The following is a 14,397-nucleotide window of genomic DNA, read 5'->3' as shown; positions in this document are numbered from 1 at the left end:
AATTTGGGGATTCCTTTGGTTCATCAGCTTAATCCATATCTAAACAAATGCAGACTCGTTGAGGCCAAGGTCATCATTGTCATCGTCATCCTTCCTTACCTCCAGAACGATATAGGTACCTAACAAATGTTCAGCAAAATGAAAGAATGAATGAACAGCTGAATGGTTTTAATTGGCATGCCAGGAATTTTATGGGGATGATTCATGAACCAGCTTGGGTAGGGATGAGGTCATGTCTAAGCATTTTTCCAATACTGAAATTCCATCATTTTGTTTCTAAGAACTGAGAGTCACTTGAGAACACAGTGTTGGCTGGCATTTTCTTAGCCAAGGGTCTGGCAAAGCAAGGATGGACGGGTGGGGAGGGCTTACAGGGAGCAAAGAGAGGTAACACACACTCCCTCCCCCTTCTGTCCCTTCAGTTATCCACTCATTCACCCAACAAACATGTGCCCATTACATGCCAGGCACCAGCAGGAACAGAAATGAATAACAGGTCCCCATGCCCACCCTCACAGCCCAATGAAGAAAACAGTGCAGTGGTAAATAAAAGCAGTGTCATAGCTGAGTAGAAGCTGAAACAGGCTGAAACATGGTGACATTTTAATCTTTGAGTCTTCAGTGTGTCCCCAGAGCCACTATCTAGAAAACCATCTTTATCTTCACCAACTTTAACACAGACGGGAAAGAGGGTTTGCTTTGGGGAAGTTCATTTGTCAGAGCCCTTTCTCAGAGTCCTCCAGGCACCCTCAGTCCAAATTCACTTCCTTTATCTGTAGAGTAATTGATATTTATTAGCAGTGAATCAGTTCTGGAGGGCTCAGGGTTCCAGCTAGGGAACCAGAAGAGCTGGTTGTGACCAAGACCACACTAGCTGTCAGACATTCATTAATTTATTCAATCACTCAACTTGAACAAGTTACTTTCTTTCAGCTTCTTCATTTGTAAAGTGGGGACCATTTTTCCTATCTGTGAGCTTTGAATCAAAGTACCCAATAGAGTGTTTGCCGCCTACCAGGGGCTTAATAAAAATGAATGGGTGCTGATTTGTTAGCATGAGAAATATTGCTGTTGCCCAGTACTTCTCAACAGGGGTGATCCCCCACCCAGGAAACATTTGGCAATGTCTGGGGACATTTTTGATTGTCGTGACTAGGATGGCGTGAAGTGGTGCTACTGGCCCTGGTGGATAGAAACCAGGGATGCTGTTCAGCATCCTACAGTGCACTAGACAGCCACCCACAACAAATAAATATCCCTCCCAAAGTGTCAATAGGGTCAATAGCTCAGACACCCTGCTCCAGACCCTCAAAAATGCCAGTTTCCACAGGATGCATCCACACTCTTGCCAGAGAGCTGTTGTGTGCAATTTTAAATTCCACCCTTGGCCGGGCACAGTGTCTCACGCCTATAATCCCAGCACTTTGGGAGGCTGAGGTGGGCAGATCACGAGGTCAGGAGTTCAAGACCAGCCTGGCCAACATGGTGAAACCCTGTCTCTACTAAAAATACAAAAATTAGCCGGGTGTGGTGGTGGGCGCCTGTAATCTCAGCTACTTGGGAGGCTGAGGCAGGAGAATTGCTTGAACCCAGGAGGTGGAGGTTGCAGTGAGCCAAGATCACGCCACGGCACTCCAGCCTGGATGACAGAGCAAGACTCCACCTCGAAAAAAAAAAAAAAAAATCCACCCTTGCCTTGGTATTTAATATGTAATTATAAAACAGTGTTTCAAGTGGAATTTTGGAAGCTTTTGCCTCAATATACCAGTGACACAAGCTTTAGTTCCTTCTAGCTACATGTGAACTGTTGCTGGCAGAACCTAATCTTAACTTCTCAGGCCTCCTTGATGACTCAGCAAGAAACGGCAGCATTTTCTACTCTGGCCTGCAATGTGGAGTTTATTTTCTGACTTCAGAGAGACACCTGGACCCAATTTGCATAATCAGAACCAAAAGGGGCCTGCTGTGTCGAGGATGATGATTTCCAGTGCAAATGTGATGACTGAAGCATTTTTTCCAGCCAGTATTCACGGAGCACCTACTACATGTCAGGGCTATGCTCAGTGCTGGGTACTCAGTGGGGGACAAAACAAGCATAGTCCCCGTGCACACCGCACCCAGCAGCTTTCAGATTGGTTTCACATCTATAGTATTATTCTCTCTTTACACAAACTTTGAGCTAGGCAGGAGTGGTATTTGTTAAAGGTAATGAAGTTACACTTTTTGAAAGCATAGATAAAAAAGCATTAAAGTTTTTTTTTAGCCAGGCACGATGGCTCACGCCTGTAATCCCAGCACTTTGGGAGGCCGAGGCCGGTGGATCACCTGAGGCCAGGAGTTCAAAACCAGCCTGAACAACATGGTGAAACTCTGTTTCTACTAAAAATACAAAAATTAGCCGGGTGGGGTGGCGGGCGCCTGTAATCCCAGCTACTCAAGAGGCTGAGGCAGGAGAATCACTTGAACCCGGGAGGCAGAGGTTGCAGTGAGCCGAGATCACGCCACTGCACTCCAGCCTGGGCGACAGCGAGACTTCGTCCCTCAAAAAAAAAAAAAAAAAAAATTTACAGATCCTTTAATTTGCATTTCTGATGAAAATACATTCTAATTGTACAGACTTTGAATACGAATGTTTAAAAAGATCCTTCAGCTCGTTGAGTATGCATGCACATCTCTGCTGGGAAGTCCATCGCCCAGCCTCCAATGTCAGTCTCCACCATCTCCTCATCTGGAAGCGACTCCATCCTAATCCCTGACTCTGACAAAGAGCAGAGTGCCTCACCTGCCAGGGCAGCACTTTGGGCAGCCTATGGTGAGGTGCAGGCACATGTGTGGGTGGGGGTCTTCACCCAAAATATTCAGGAGCCAGGCATAGTCGAGCATATCGTCCCCCTTTCATCCCTCCTGCCTCTCCTGCTGTGTGATATGCCAGCCCATTACCCACTCATTGAGCAATTACTATGTGTCGAGCTCTATAATTAAGCATGTTGCAAACATCTTCTTAATCATTTACTCAAGCTAGAAGATTATTTTTCCATTATAATATGTGAGAATAAGGCTAAGAAGTTGATTCACAGATTCATGTCTTCAATGAATGTACATGCAGACTATGCAACAGGCACTGCCAGGTGCTGGGGATAAAATGAAAAGGAAAAGGTGTGTGGTGCGTAACAACTTCATGATGCTATGAAGCAACGTGGTTCTGAAGTTCTGTTGCTGGTAAGTGGCTGGACCAAGCATATCGAGCCAAGGCCTGCAGGGCTCCACATTCCTCTAAAATACCTCCCCATTGGAGCCAATCCATGGGGCACAGGTTTCCAGACATCAGGGAGGTACTTCTGGGACTCCAGGACAAAATCTACATCTAACCGTGAAAATGCATTGTTACCACCATTCAAAGGAAGTCGTTGATGGCCAGTGGAGTGGCCGGGAGCAGATCCCAGCAGGGAAAAGCCCAGTAAATCAAGTGCTACTGACATTACCCCAGGACTTCTATGACCAGGCTGCCATGAACATTCATTTTGAACCAGTGTCTGACGATGGAGCCTGGAGAAGAATCCAAGATGCCCCTCCAGCCTACCTGATTGATTTGTTCAAGGGCTGAGACCAACATTCCCATCAGCTGAATGAGTGTGGGGATGTCTGAATATATCGCTCAAGCAGGAAAACGTGAAGATTACTCTGTAAAACATCTGACATGTACCCAACAGGCAAAGTTGTTTTTAAGTGTTAAGATCAATTTCTGCAGAGCATCAGGCACAAACTGTGGTACTATTCATCGTGAAAAGGAAAAAGCTGAGACAGATAGCCCTGGCAGGAGTGTGGTGCTTATATAAACCATGGAAAGAATGTGTTCTTTCTGCTATTCCTTCATCAAATATTTGTAGGGAGGGGAGCACATAGAATATTTTTGGAGTGCTGCAGGCAGGGGAACTGTGTGTGCAGAGGCCCAGCGGCCCGCAGGAAAGTGACAGATGGAAGGCACAAGTTTTGTAAACATTTGACGCCCACGTATGAGAGAGGTTATCACTACAGCGTGTTTGGTGAGAAAGGCAGGATTAATTTCCATACATTTTCTGGTTCATTTTTCAAAAGACTAATTCTGTAGTTGCAAGAGTCGCAGTGGCTGCTTAATAAATCTCTGCTGAACAAATGAATAAGGAACTTTACATAAGAGTCCAAAGCTCCAGCTAGGTGAAATGGAATTAGGAAAGCTGTGTAACAGCATGAAACCTATGTCCCCGCCTGGAAACGTATGTGACATTTCTCAATCTGCTTTTTTCCCTTTTCTTCTTCTTTTGCAAAGTGTCCATTACAGAATTTTATACCATGTTTAGGGCCTCACATCTCCTGCACAGCAGTGAATTTAGCTCAATTCACAAAACACCTTTTGAAAGTTTGTGAGAAGTACACAGCCGGTGTGAGTTTCCATGTATTTGCATGTCCCCAGCAAAAAAAGATGGTTTAGACACCTCCCCTACCACAAAGAATGTTGGCTCTGGGATCCAGCAGGCCAGCCCATCAGTTGGCAGCTGTGTGACTTTGCCACATCTTGTCTACCTCTTCCAGCCTCGGCGTTTCAAGTATAATCTGGGGGTTTTCTTCTCGTCTCCCAGGGCGGTTGTAAACAGAGTGCACTGGAAGTAGCGGCTGCAGTGCTCAGGGGTGCTTCCGCCCTTCTTGCCGTCCTTATTCTTTGCCACATGCAAGCCCCACTCTCAGAAACCATGGCCTCCTCATGAAGGAGAAAAAGGAACCATTCAAATTCAAAACAAAACAAAAAAAAATTGCTCACACTTAACACTGCTTGCCGTGCCAGCAACGAGAAGAGGCTGAGCCAGTTTCTGAATTGCTTTCTGTCCAAGGTTTAAGTTGTTCTCGCCCACTTCCTGCCCTGGGGTGTGTGTTGGCTACGGGGCTTCCTGAAAGGACACAGGCCAAAACACTCAAAATGCTTCCCGAGGGAGGAAGCCTTACCTTCCCAGAAGCTGGAGTCCACAGGAACCTGGAGGGAGAAGCAGGGTTTCCACGGGCCATGGCCCAGCTGGGGAAATGCTTGTTTATGGTGACCGTGCTGCAGCTGTGGACGCCATATCACCTACCATGTTGTAAGTGGAAAGGCAATCAAGGGCATCATTCATTCCCTCATTCCGCCAGCGTTCTCTTCCTTCCATGAGGCCGCTGACCCTGGGGCCCTTATAGGCTAGTGTGTGGGGTGTTTGGTGGTTGGGGACTGTGTTTGTGGGGCTGGAAGTTACATAAATAATAATAGCAAATCTCCAGTACTTACCTTACACCAGCAGTAGCCTCGGGCCTTTGGAAATATTGACCATTTAATCCTCTCTCAGCCCCATGTGAGAGGTAAAAGTGTAGCCTCCATTTTATAGATGAAGAAAGGAGATAAAGTCACACAGCTGGGAAGGGAAAGAGCTGGTCTGCGAGCTCAGAGAGTTCAACTGTCTGGTTTGAGTTTAAACCTTTAAATCAAACTGGGCCTCTAAAGGACAGAAAATAGAAGGGTGGTTGCCAGGGTCTGGAGGGAGCGAGGAGTGGGGAGTTAGTGTTTAATGGGGACAGTTTCAGTTTGGGAAGATGAGAAAGTTCTAGAGGTAGATGGTGGTGATGGTTGTACAACAATGTGAATGTATTTAAGACCAAATTGTAAAAATTGTCAAAATGATAAATTTTATATTATGCATATTTTACTACAATAAAAATTTTTTTCATAGGTATGGGGGAAAATAATATAGCTCTAGAAACTGGTCATCTTTCATTATAACAGAAATCATTAAAGATGGAAAATGCAGTTTAGGGTTTTTTTTCTTTTCTTTCTCTTTCTTCTTTTTTTTTTTTTTTTTTTTTTTTTTTGAGATGGAGTCTTGCTTTGCCGTCCAGGCTGGAGTGCAATGGCACAATCTCGGCTAACTGCCTGCAACCTCCGCCTCCCGGGTTGAAGCAATTCTCCCACCTCAGCCTCCTGAGTAGCTGGGACTACAGTTGTGCACCACCACGCCCGGCTAATTTTTGTATTTTAGTAGAGACAGGGTTTCACCACGTTGTCCAGACTGCTCTCGAACTCCTGACCTCAAGCGATCCGCCTGTCTTGGCCTTCCAAAGTGCTGGGATTACAGGTGTGAGCCACTGCGCCCAGCCAGGTTTTCTTTTTTTTTCTTTCTAGGAGCTCAGGAGTCATAACTGGCTACTAGTCTCAAGTTCTAATTTCAAAGGACCTATATATCGTTGTATATGCAACTGATACAAAAAACGTATTTGTTTAGCTAAGTCAGTTCTGTTAATTTGTTTTAAAAAGTCTGCCTGGTGAATCATTCAGCATTCTATTAGCAAAACAAAGGGTAAAAAACATACAGTCTGTAATGCAAGGTGGTATCTGTTCCCAGTTGGGGAATTTTCTAAGTGCTCTATAGACACAGATCTGGGGAGAGCGACCAGCCTTGAGTGAGCAGCCACTCTGTCTGAAACTGGGCCTCCACTTAAATCCTCACACCCACAACTGGGTGAGGGATCTGAGGAGGGGACTGAGGCCGTGGTGTCAAGCACCTTCTTGATATCACAGGCCTGCTAAGTGGGACCCCGACCTGCCCATGAACCCACATTTGGGCCTCTGTAACGTGCAGCTTCTTACGTCCCTGTGCAAAGAGGACTTGGCATTCTCATGATTGGCCCCTTAAAAGCGATGAATCACCAAATTTATAATGGAGAACAGACTCCAAACATATTTATCTTTTTTTTTTTTGGAGACAGAGTCTCCTAGACTGGAGTGCAGTGATGTGATCACTGCTCACTCCAGCCTCGACCTCTTGGAGTCAGGTGATCCTCCCGCCTCAGCCTCCCCAGTAGCTAGGACCACAGGCACATGCCACCATACCCAGCTAAGTTTTGTTTTTTTATACCAGAGATGATGGCTTACTATGTTGCCCAGACTGACCTCAAACCCTCTAAATAAAGTCATCCCTCATTTTCCAAGGAAAGTAAAGTTCAAAGATAAGTGAGGCCCTTGCCCAGAGTCCGACAGTGTGATGGTTAATTTCATGTGTCAGCTTGACTGGGTCACAGTCTGTACTCAGGTATTTGGTCAAGCATTATTCCAGATGTTTCTGTGAAGGGGTTTTTAACGTGAGATGAACATTTAAATCAGTACATTTTAAATAAAGCAGATGACACTCCATCATGTGGGTGGGCCTCGTCCAATCAGTTGAAGGCTCAGAAAAAGTCTGAGACCCACCAAGAGCAAGAAAATTCAGCCTCTGGATAACCTTTGGACTAGAGCTTCAACATCACCTCTCCCCTGGGTCTCCAGCCTGTCAGTCTGCCTTGCAAAATTTGGATTTGCTGAGCTTCCACAGTTATTTAAAATCAATTATTTAATTGACTCAATTACTTAAAATCAGCCTTCTCTCTCTCTCTCCATGTATATGTATAGATGTGTGTGTGTGTGCATGTGTCTATACATACACACATTCTTTTTCTTAGGAGAACCTAATACAGCTTGTTAGCATTCATGTAAATTACTTTTTTTCCTTCTTGCCTTCAGTGAATATGTATTGAGTCCCTCGTCTTAAGTGGCAGGAAGATGTGGTGGTTGGGAACACAGATTGAACCTAGCTGTCTAGGTTTGAACCTGGGCTCCACTATTAATTAATGGTATGACCTTGAGCAAGTTACTTAACTTCCCACCCTCTGGTTCCTCTTCTGTGAATTGAGGCTGTGATAATACCAACTCCTACCTTGTAAGGTTTTTATGAGGATTGCTTTGGTTAAAGTGCCTAGTGCCCCAAGCACCAGACACCCAGCTCACACTGTATCCACATTAGCTATTGTTCGTTTCCCGGCACCCAGACTATCATGCCAGGATATGACAGCATGGCAGAAAAGTTTCATCAACTTCACAATGTTACCAGGTGCTACTCACATCTTCTAAAAGTATTCCATTCGGTATCCATGCTAGGTCTGGGGGATCCGGAGATGACCAGCTCAGCTCCTGCTATCAGGAAATCCCAAATCTGATAAAGAAATTGACACATCCTTAGAAGGCAGCATGGGTAATATGGCACATGTGTTACTAGCTTGAAAAATCATCAACCTCAGTGAATAACCTCGAATAATATGCATTAGTCCATGTATTGGTTTTCTAATGAGTTGCTGTGTGTATTAGTCCATTTTCACACTGCTATAAAGAACTGATCAAGACTGGGTAATTTATAAAGGAAAGAGGTTTCATTGACTCACAGTTCAGCATGGCTGGGAAGACCTCAGGAAACTTAACCATCATGGTGGAAGGTGAAGGGGAAGCAAGGCACTTTCTTCACAAGGACACAGAAAAGAAAGTGCTGAGCAAAGCGGGAAGAGCCCCTTATAAAACCATCAGATCTCATGAAAACTCATTCACTATCATGAGAATAGCATGGGGAAACCACTCCCATAATTCAATTACCTCCACCTGGTCTCTTCCTTGACACGTGAAGATTATGGGGATTACAATTCAAGATGAGATTTGGGCGGGAACACAAAATCTAACCACATTACTGTGTAACAAATGACCACCAACTTGAAGGCTTAAACAATACCATTTATCAGCTTGCAGCTCTGGAGATGGGCGCCTGGGTGGGAGTCTGCTGAGTTCCCTGCTCTGGCTCTCACAAGGCCAAAATCAAGGTGTCGGCCAGCCTGGGTTCGTCTGCAGGAGCCGTCGGGGAGGACCGGCTTCCAGGCTGTATGGGTTGTTAGCAGACTTTTCCTGGTTGTGTCAGATTGTTAACAGAGCCCCATTGCTTACAGCCCTAGGTCTCAGGTTCCCATTTCCTTGCTGGTGTCAATCAGGGGCCACTGTCTACTTCTGAGGGCCACCAGCATCCGTTCTCTTGTGTCTCCCTCCACTGTCAAGCCAGCAACATTGGGTTGAATGTTTTCCACACCTGAAATTTCTCTGACTCCCTCGTCTGCTCCCAGCCTGCAACACTTACTGTTTTAAAAGGGTTCGTGTGATTGCATTAGGATCACCTGGCTTATCTCTCTTTTGATCAAGTGACCGTTATTACTACTGCAAGATCCCTTTGCCATGTAACTAACCTAACCACAGGAGAGATCTCATCCTATTCATAGGCCTACCCCCAACTCAGTGGAGGGGGTTCTGCAAGGGTCATTGGGGATGATATGGTTAGGATCTGTGTCTCTACCCAAATCTCATGTTCAATTGTAATCCCTAGTGTTGGAGGTGGGGACTGGTGGAAGGTGATTGGATCATGGGGATGGTTTCTCCTGAATGGTTTAGCACCATCTCCCTTGATGTTGTCATCATGATAGTGAGTTCTCCTGAGACCCGGTTGTTTAAAAGTGTGTGGCACCTCCTGCCTCTTGTTCCGGCCATGTGATGTGCTGGCTCCCCCTTTGCCTTCCACCAGGTTGTAAGTTTCCTGAGGCTGAGCAGATGGCAGCGTCATGCTTCCTGTATAGCTTACCGAACCATAAGCCAATTAAACCTCTTTTCTTTATAAATTACCTAGTCTCAGGTATTTCTTTATGGTAGTGTGAGAATGAACTAATACAGGGGTCATTGTAGAATTCTGCCTGCCACAGTCAGGATGGGCTAGATTACACTGCTGTAACAAACAACTCCTAGTCCTTACCACAGATTGTCTGGGACATCACTCTGGGTCTTCTCCACCGCAGTTTGAGGCTGATAGAGCATCAACCACATGAATTGCTTTTCATAATCTCTGCCCAAAAGCAAAGCCCAAGCAAAACTTGGGTGGTCCCATGGCAGAGAGAAAGCAATAGCATCATAGAGCATGTAGAAAAGGAAGCACAGGCTCTTACAGCTGCTGCCTGGAAGTAAACCCATCACTTTCTCTTACGTCACTTTGTATAAAATAACGTATGTTGCTGTATGTAACTTCAAGGGGACGGGGAAACTCAATCCTGGCCTGGGACCAGGAGAGAAAGAACTGAACATATTTGATGACCAGCACTGAGGATTCACACAAATAGAAAATCATCCAAGAAAAGTAACTAAGTTAGCTGGGTGTGGTGGTGAGCCCCTGTAGTCCCAGCTACTCCTGTAGTCCCAGATCCTCCTGAGGCAAGAGGATGACTTAAGCCCATGAGGTTGAGGCTGCAGTGAGCTAAGATCGCTCCACTGCACTCCAGCCTCCGTGACAGAAGGAGGCCCTGTCTCTAAAAACAAAGTAACTGCTGTAAGAACTCCAGCTCCGCGCCGAGCACTCTGCTGGATGCTGTATTGGTCAGACTCTTTCATTTGTGAGGGACAGAAAGAAACCTCGCTGAAATCAGCTCAAGCTGAAGGAACTCTGCATTAGCTCTGTAGCCAGAAATGACCGCAGGGCAGCTGATGATGTCCAAGAAGGAGACGCAGGTCTCAGCCTCTGGGTCTGGAAGCAGGCATGCAGCCCCTTCAGATCCTCTTCCTCCATCCATCTCCCAGCTCTGCTTGTGTACCTCCTGGTCTTGCACACTCCAGAGCAAAAGACTTAACTGCTGGCAACCACATAGCCATGGTAGGGGCATGAGAGGGCAGCTCTCATCCTGTGTGCATCTTTCAACCCCAGGTAGAGACACTGATTAGTCCCTCCTGGGCCATGGGCCCATCATCACTCCTGTAGCAGGAGGGAGGAAGTAGACCAGGATGGGATTATGGAACAGGGTTGATAACCAGAAAGAACAAAAACAAAAACCACAGTCACTCCAGCTTTTCATGTTTCTTTCTTCTTCACAAAAACTGTGCAATAAGTGGTATAAACCCCACATCAAAGGAGGATGAGTAATGGCCACATTTGCACAGCTGCATGGTAACATAAGTGAGATCTAAACTAAAGTCTGTATTACTCCAAAGCCCATAGTCTTTTTCCTAGGACAAGCTGGAACTCTTCTTGAAGGACTTTCTCTGAGTCCTTTCTGTGTACCAGGCCTGGGGGAATGTTTGGGACACAGCTCCTCCTGCCTGCTGTTTCTCATTAAAGTTCAAATCCATGTTTTGGGGGCTTATGAAGGAATCTCTCTTCTAAAACATGAATTGCTTTTCATAATCTCTGCCCAAAAGCAAAGCCCAGCCTTGGTGTTTGTGTTCATTCCTTCACTCTGGGCCGTGTGGGCCAACTTTCCACCTGGGTTTGCCAAGAGCAAAAGCAACAAGCTCAAAAACACATCACATAAACAGGGGAAGATGTGTTACTTTTAACCAAAGGAATACCAATATCAACAGGAGCACCAGAGGCGATGTCCGGCTAGTTATTCAGTCTACCCCAACCCCAACACCTCCTGGCTGTCAGCTTGATTAGTGGCTCCTGACCTCAAATGCAGGCAGAAGTGAGGGAACAAGAGGTAGCCTCTTTGCAAGCACTGATGTGTTCAATGCTAGGCTCTTACCTTAGCACTCAGACTCTTCGTGTGGTCTAGTGCAATGTTTTCTAAAAAAGATGGAAGCTGCTGCTGGACTCTTCTAATCCTTGTCAAAGACAGCTATTGGCTGCAGGTTGGGCAACAGAGGACATTTGAGAATGGTGATGTCCATTTCAGCCTGGGTTTCCACCACAAGTGGGCACAGGATGGGAACACAGGGAGCAGGCAGGAGAGGTGATAGTCTGTGTTCCAGCCATGTCACAAGAGGCCAGAGCCAACAGCAGGTTGCTGTTTCTTACAGTTCACTGGTGATATGGTTTGGCTCTCTGTCCCCACCCAAATCTCCCCTTGAATTGTAATAATCCCCATGTGTCGAGAGCATGAACAAGTGGAGATAACTGAATCATGGGAGTGGTTTCCCTTATACTGTTCTCATGATAGTGAGTGAGTTCTCACAAGATCTGATGGTTTTATAAGGGGATTCCCCCTTTGCTCGGTTCTTATTCTCTCTCCTGCCACCTTGCTAAGAGATGCCTTCTGCCGTGATTATAAGTTTCCTGAGGCCTCCCCAGCCATGCAGAACTGGGAATCAATTAAAGCTCTTTTCCTGTAAATTACCCAGTCTTGGGTAATTCATAGCATCATGAGATTGGACTAATACAACTGGGAACATCCCATAACCCCTCAGGACTGAAAACCAAGAGTATTTCCCTGGTTACCTGTATCACTTATTGGAATATGCCTGTCTGAACAGCTTGCAGGAAAGGGTTAAATGCTCTTTCTCCTGAAATGATTTTTAAAAGTCTCAGATCCTGAAAATATTAGATCACAAGAAGAAAACAGAAGGTACTTAAGCAATGGGCAGCTGAGGTTTGGTATCTGCTGGAAGGATCTCCTCATCCTGTGTATGTCTGCTGCTGGGATAAGGTCTGCACTGGGAGGGAGTCGTGGAGGCCTGGAAGGGAGGCGGCTTAAGAGAGGTGTCGGTCATGGGACATGGTGTCCTGGACCACCCTGGGCTGTGTTAGAGAAAGAGACAAGCGTACTTCACATTGTGGTAATGTCTCCGCCCCATCTCACTTACCCCATTCCAGGGTGTCTCACCTTCATGGCCCATTAGTGGGCTAGGCCAATATGTGTGATCACATTGTTCTTGTCATAGTTTAGAGGGGACTCCTCTGTTGGGCCAGTACCATAAACTCAGTTTGAGTTTCCCCAAAAGCTGACTCTGAGACAAGGATTTGAGTGCAAGACGTTTCTTTGAGAGCGAGCCCAGAAAACACTTGTAGAGAAATGGGAACATGAGACAGAGAAGGACAGAAAGCCAATACATCCATGGATTACCATCAAGCAAGTTCTCACTGTGGACCCCTAGAGCTTGATCCTGCTGGGGGACTTTCAGAGACCCTGTAGAATTCACCTAGAGTTATCCCACCAACAGGGTAAAGGAGTAGGGATATTTACACACCAATGAGTTAGGAGCTCAGCTGAGCTGAGACAGAGCTGAGCTGCAGGTGTCTAAGCAGCCAAGTTAAAGCAAGAGCCAAAAATGAGAGTTAAGCCTTTGGTCACTCACTGCAATGGTCTAAGGAAGAGGCCAAACCAGAGGAAGCCCAGCTCCCCCGTTCCACCTCCCCCCTGGAAGGGTGCTTCCTCACATCCTCACATCACTATGGGGGATCAAGTGGACCAGCACAGATGTGGAGGTGGGGGTCGTCTCACTGTTGAGGGAGCCCCAACAAAAGGTTCCTGCTGGTCTATGGACCACGGGGGAGGGGGAGGCAGGGAAACGGCCCCAAGTAGAAAAGTGCTGGGTCCTGAGTCAGAGAAGGGGGAAGGGGTGTCAAGGATTCCCCCCTCCCATACTCGGAGGTCTCTGCAGAGGCGCCTGGGGAGGACCTGGCCCAAGTCCTCAGATAAAGAGACCCACGAATGAAGGTGCCAGGCAAATAGGTAAAGGGTTTGGCCAGCCTGAGGGCCTGAGCGTTTTACAGCAACTCCCTTCAGAGATTGCATGCAAAGCTCTGGCTGTGTCCCAAGCCTGGGGTTGCGGGGGCAGCTCCCCCAATCCCCTTGGGGGCCTGTTGTGTAAAGCCATTGTAACTGCCCATGGATGACACACAGATTTTTAACCAGAAGCCAGACTCTTCCCAACTTTCATGAATTATCGGTTGAGGGCTACTTCTGGGAGGCATTAAGAGTCCCCAATACTCTGGCTTGCTCTAACGTGGGCAGAACAGGCACCTATGGCCAGAGGAAGGCCTGAGGCAAGAGGGTGGTGCTGGCAGGTGAAGCCTAGCCCACCTGCCCTTAAATGTCAGGGCTGAGGAGGCTTGGACAGGGCATAGGCAGGGTCCGCTTCCAGCACAAAGCTCAGGACTTTCTTCAGTGGTCACAAGGGAGACCCTACTTCTCAGGACAGGGCCTGGCTTTGGGATGGAGCTAATGGTATATGTGTCAGAGCTCAACCCAAGAAGCATGACCAGTGGCAGAGAGATATTAAGAGATTTAGTACAAGGAATTGGCTTGCATGATTGTGGACATTGGCCAAGTACAAAATTGTAGTAGGGTAGGCTTTCAGGAAGTGCAAACTGGAATCACCAGAACAGACAAAGCTACTCCACAGGCAGAACTCTTTCTTCCTCAGGGAAGCCTTGGCTCTGCTCTTAAGACCTTCCAACTGAGTAAATCAGGCCTACCCAGAGTATCTAAAATCATCTCCCTTACATAGAGCTTATTGCATAAGGACTCTAATTACATCTACAAATACCATCACAGTAACATCTGGATTACTGTTAGAATAACTGAGGATGGTAGCCTAGTCAAGATGACACATGAAAACACTATCACAATATAGAACAGAGAAAGAGATAATTTCTTAGTGACTTCATTGAGTTCCTGGATCAAACCATTCCTGAGCTCCAGATTCCCTCTATATTTTCAAATTGCACTTTCCAGAAAACCCAGACTTTTGTGTCTCATGCTGAATTTTCTGTAACACAGAGCCTACAGTCCTAACTGACA

At 46.4% G+C, this 14,397-nt stretch overlaps 1 long non-coding RNA gene across 1 annotated transcript in view; it reads right to left on the bottom strand.

Annotated features, from left to right (window-relative positions):
* Positions 1-5,868: 5,868 nt before the first annotated feature.
* The window catches only part of LOC104005966 (uncharacterized), a 111,791-nt gene continuing 103,262 nt past the window's right edge, over positions 5,869-14,397 (bottom strand). The window contains exon 7 of the long non-coding RNA XR_010156408.1: positions 5,869-8,021. This is a non-coding gene — a long non-coding RNA (uncharacterized LOC104005966). The remainder of the gene's footprint in view (positions 8,022-14,397) is intronic.

Source organism: Pan troglodytes, chromosome 3 (assembly GCF_028858775.2).
Source record: "Pan troglodytes isolate AG18354 chromosome 3, NHGRI_mPanTro3-v2.0_pri, whole genome shotgun sequence".
In the NCBI taxonomy this organism is placed as follows: domain Eukaryota; kingdom Metazoa; phylum Chordata; class Mammalia; order Primates; family Hominidae; genus Pan; species Pan troglodytes.
Note: the sequence above shows the minus strand (reverse complement) of the source record. Positions and strands in the feature narration are given on the sequence as shown.